The sequence below is a fragment of the Pristiophorus japonicus genome, chromosome 14, assembly GCF_044704955.1.
Source record: "Pristiophorus japonicus isolate sPriJap1 chromosome 14, sPriJap1.hap1, whole genome shotgun sequence".
Classification (NCBI taxonomy): Eukaryota; Metazoa; Chordata; class Chondrichthyes; family Pristiophoridae; genus Pristiophorus; species Pristiophorus japonicus.
In genome coordinates this window covers 72,273,456-72,279,043 of record NC_091990.1, presented here as the reverse complement: position 1 = coordinate 72,279,043, position 5,588 = coordinate 72,273,456, and positions in this window count along the sequence as shown.

Sequence of the window (5,588 nt, the reverse complement as noted above, 5' to 3'; positions counted from 1 at the left end):
ACTGACTTGTTGTGGATCAATCTTTTCTCTCACCCTTACTGAACTGGATTCCAACATTTTCTGTGTTTTTACTCAGAATTCCTCGCCTCTCTGAAACTATACATCTATTGTGATTTGGTTTCAAAAAACAATTTAGCTTCAGTTCTTTTTCTCCCCGCCCATCCCCTGCATAGCTCAGTGAGTTTATCCATTCAATAACTAGGACCATACCACTCGGGCAGGGCCAGGTCTTTGAATAGTTAGCTGATCTCAACCAGAATATATGTGCAACTGGTTTCAGCACCCCCGTCTTAGAGGGGAACAACTAAGCTAAGTTGCCGTGCCTGAACGCTATCTAGTGGTCCCTGCTGGAAGCACGATGTATATCCACATCAAGAAAAGACGGGATTGTGCTTGGCTATGCTGCTGCGCGGTCAAATAGCTTTCTAACACTCAGTCACAGCTCATATGTAAAGGGTCATGAAATTGATGAGTGAAAGAATTGGCAAGTGGGGGGGGGGGGGAGGAAGATTTAATGATGTCTGGTTTGTGGAATTTTGTAAGGAATCCCAATTGCACCTGGGATTAAGTATTGACTTTGAAGGTGAATGGTACAAAACAAAAATCAGGTGGATGGAATCCTGCACTAATTCTATCCAAGTGATAGGTGACTGCCCAGCCTTTCCCCTTATCAGTACAGCAAAGGAATGTACTGACTAGTAATGCATCCTTGGCAAGTGTCTGGGTTGCAGATTGACCATAGGATACGGTCTCTTGCCTGCTTGGAAGGGCGCATGCATACACCTTTAAAATTGTGAGTCCAAATATTTCTAATAAACAAGCTCCGTGATCCAGGATATAGTTGCAGTATTGCTCAGCATTCTGGCTGACCGGTGCCATTGCATCTTTCTTTTCCACCACCGTTACTGTACAGGACAGGGGTCACTGAAGATTTTGGTAACCTTGTCTGGAAATATTCACGGTTTGAAAACCTTTGTCTCCCTCCCGCTGTGCTTTTAGTTACCGTTTCTGTTTATTTTGCAGTGAATGGACCCGTGCTGGCCCATCCCAGCCTGGGATCAGGATGGTGGGACAGAAGCAACTCTGGACGCTAGTTGTCGTCTTCTGTATTTGCGGTTTGTTTCCATCGCTGTCCAGTGCAGATATCCACAGAGCCAATGCCAAGAAGCTGGCCCGAAAGGCAGCGGCTGCACAGGCTGCCATTGGGGACCGTAGGTGGTGCCCTGAAAATGTGTTTGAACTCCGGTCGTGGTCAGAACTGTTCACTGGAGAGCGTGTCGATGCCTGGATCTGCTCTTTGATTGGCTCGGTGATGGTTGGGCTCAGTGGTGTCTTTCCTCTTCTCGTCATCCCAATCGAGGCCGGGGCAGCGCTGAAATCTAAAGGTAAAGTTGTACAAACTTTGGTGAAGAGGGATAAATGTATAGTTGATTTCCAATCATTGTTTCACTTAGCCTGTCCCACACAATTGTGATATCTCGTGTATCATAAGACGGGTTCTCAGCCAGGGATCCAGGTTTCAAGGGGCCTGCCAAATCGGACACGGAGCCCCAGAGCAAAACATGTCTGATTGAAGCGACCGAGAAATGCTGACTGGTGAACTGAAAATCATCAAAACAAGGGGACTGGTGCATGCACCATATAGATGGCAGCCTTAATCCCCGTGGTTTAACAAGCCCGCCTCGATAGGTTTTGGGGACCACCATCCTGGCTAACCCAAATGACGCACCCCAGACGGTCGGTCGCGGGGCTGTGGATTTATCAGTGGGAAAACGGCCTTCTAATTTACTGCTGTCACTCCATCCTGTAAAGACGCAACCACACAGGCTTGGTACTGCCTTCCCCAGCTCAGCAAGCCCTTTCACCTGCCGTTGACCCAGAGGAAATCCGATATTCCAACCCAAAGTTAGTAACAACAACCAGCCCGGCAGTAGAGTCGCTGTTTTACCCGCTTCACTTACTTGATTGGGGCCAGTGCAGCCAAATAACACGTGGCAACGCCAGCGCTTTCCAACGATCCACTCCCGGAGGAAACCAAACTCGGAGCTCTGCCTCAGCTCAGGGGCGGGGGGGGAAATACACCGTGAGAAATCATTAACCGCGATAATTCCAGGCCCCCACCCGCAGATGGCAGCACTCTTTTTTTTCATTAAGGCACTTGCTTAACCATTTCCCACTTGGGACTTGGTCTCAAAATTATTTATGGTTAACCATTTTCCCCTCTTTTTACTAATTTCTGCATGTTTTGGTTCATCATTTTCCTGCTTTTTTGTTATTCATTTCCCATTTTGGGCTTGGTCTCTGCCGGTATTTTTCCACTTTCAGGGAATGATTTCCCACCACTTACAAACTTTTGCAGCTTTAACTTACCGTTTCCCTGCTTTTCAGTTAACCATTTCCCCTTTCAGACTTGCTCTCTGCATGCTGCACCTTTTAACTTTTTGGTTAATTATTCTCACTTTTTACTCATTTTTGTCAAAGATACCTCCATGTCTTGACAGAATTGTTGCTCAACACCAGCAACAAATTTCACATTAAGTAAGACAAAAATAATATAAATACATGTTTAATTGTATAATTTTTATACCGAAAAAATACTGTGTTGTGTTGCAGGGAAACCGTACAATTTTTATAACCGCAGATGGACCTCAGCAGTAAAATGGTCGCGAACCCCGGTCATACGATATACATTCCACTCCACCCAAAAACATGAGGTTGAAAATCAGATTTAAAGACCCATTTGGAGGGAAATATCTGGGAAATTCCTCTCTGGACCCCCCCCCCCCCCCCAGGCGATTGAAACTAGTGCAGGAGATCACTGTGGCCCTGATAATTCCTTGTGGTCTTTTGTAACAAGTGATATCCACCCCAACCAGAAACCGGTCCAGCTCTTGAAGGAGTTCATCGAATCGGCGTCCTCCACCACACAAGCCAGCAGCTTGTTCCAGAGGTCCACTATTCTGAGAAAAGAACCACCTCCTGACATCTAACCTAGATCTGGCCTTATACAACTAAAATTGTAGCCCCCAATCCTCTCTAACCTATTTAATTGGAACAAACTTTCAACTCCGTCACATCTTATAAACCTTGATCAGATCACCTCTAAGACTATGCTTCTCAAGTGTAGAGCCCCAACTCTTTTAGCCTATCTTGATAACTAAGACACTTTAAAGCAGGAATTTGTCTAGTGGCCGTCCTTTGCACCTTTTCCAAAGTCTCAATATCACCCACCATGTGAGGAGACCAAACCTGGACACACTTTCAACAGAGGCATGACCAAGGTCTTGTACAAGGACAAAATAGTGAGCTTTGCCGTCTAGTTAATTACTTTGCCGTCTAGTTTTTTATTTGATAAATGCACACCAACCCCCTATTCGTCATAGCTATCACTTCATGGCATTGCTCGTGAGCATTGAGATGTGTGCACTAGAATGGCCGGATTGCTTTCTTTCTCCACCTTTTAATGCTTTTCCCTGAAAGGTGTATGTATGCTGAGCATTCACCATGCCCACATGCATAACACTGCACTTTTCCAAATAGCCATCATTTGCAAGTCATGAAACCAATTCCCCAGCGCATCAAGATGCGCCTGAAGCAGTTGAGCATCCTAACACTGGCACAGATCTTAGTATCACCAATAGTTTTGCAGATCATACCCCCAAAACCTACATCTAGATCGTTAATAAAAATAATAAAGAGCAACGGTCCCAACATTGATCCCTGCGGGACACCACTGGTGATCGGTCGCCAAACAGATCCCAATCCATCTGTAACTACTTTCTTCATACGTCCTTCCAGCCAGTTCTCAATCCAGCTCAATATATTACCACTAATGCCAGAGGCTTCAATCTTGTGGAGAACATTTTGGAAGTCTAAATAGACAATGTCTACTGGGCTTCTCTCATCCATCACCTTGGTGACTTCTTCAAAAAATGTAGTCAAATTTGTAAGACATGACCTCCCTTTGAGTGTCCCTCATATGTCCCTCTCTATCCAAGTAATCATATATTGCATCCCTAATGATTCTCTCAAGCATCTTTCTGACTACTGATGTCTAACTAATGGGCCTATAATTACCTGGGTCGGTTTTTTTAAAGATAGAGACTACATTAGCCTCTATCCAGTCTGTGGTCACTGTCCCAGAGTGCAGCTAGCTATTTAAAAGGGGCTCGCACAGTACATGTCCCATCTCCTTGAGTGGATAACATCTGACCTGACTGCTCTATCTATTTTTAGGTTTTTAATTCTATCTAAAACAATAAATATGTGATCTGAGTTGCTTTGTTAATGGCTAAAGTCCTGCGTGGATTTTTTTCCAACTTTAAAATAGGTGTAAGTATGGAAAAACGTTTTCTTCTGGTGGAAAATCCAGAACAAGGGAGCGTAATCTTAGTTAGAGAGAGACCATTTAGGCAGCACTTTTTACACCCAAAGTATAGTGGAAATATGGAACTCTTTCCTCCTTCCCCACCCCCCCACAAATAAAAAGGCTCGATGCTGGGACAATTGGAACTTTCAAGATTAAGACTGATAGATTTTTGTTAGTTAAGGGCATCAAGGACTATGGAGTAAAGACAGGCAAATGGAGTTGAGTTACAGGACAGCCATGATCTAACTGAATGGTGGATATAGGCTCAAGCGACTGAATGGCTTACTCCTGTTTCTGTGTTCGGAGATACTCTCATTTTAAGATAATTTCTTATAGGTCTTGCCTGGGAGGCTGCAGTGCATTGGAATAGAAAATGTGGTTAGCCCACATGATAAATTTTGGATCCGGGCCCATTGTTGGATGGGGAGGGATGATACGGCAGCATTAAGTGAAGGCCTGGGGATCACCTGGCAGATAAAGAATCATTAATTCATCGGGAACATACTTGTGCACCTTTTAGCAGCTGCATGAACTGTGGCAGTCACTGGATGTAGGTGGGCTCCATTTAACTTCCTTTATAAAATAGCCACTCTCAGTAATATAGGGCCCAAGTTTCGAGCCGCGCCTAGAACGGCGCAGCCCCGACCTGGATGCCCGTTTTTCGCGCCACAAAGTGCGCCTAAAAAAACCCTCCGTATTCTCCACCTACCTGCTGGTCCTCTGGTCCTCTGGTCCTCTGGCCCTCGGCGCAGCCAGCACGAGCTGTAGGGGGGCGGAGCCAGGTCCCTGCGCTGAAAACAGTGCCGGGACCTCTGCACATGCGCGCTACAGTAGGCATGCAAGTGCAGTAGCTCCAGGCGCCCGAAGCACTCAGCCCCAAGCCCTGGCCGAATGGCCTCACTGGGGCTGCGTGAATAAGGCTCCTCCCACAGCCAGCTCCTGCTCCCCCCGACCCGACCCCCCCCCCCCCCCCCCCCCCCCTCCCAAACTGGACCCGACCCGACCCGCACTCCTGCTCCCGACTGGACTGGACCCGACCCGCGCTCCCGCTCCCCCCCACCCCGACTGGACCCGGCCCGACCCGCGCTTCTGCTCCTCCCCCCCCCCCGCGCTCCCACTCCCGCTCCTCCTCTCCCCCCCCCCCCCCCGGACTGAATCTGACCTGACCTCCCCGTCCCTGACTTGACCTCCCGTCCCCGACCTGACCTCCCTCTCTCCC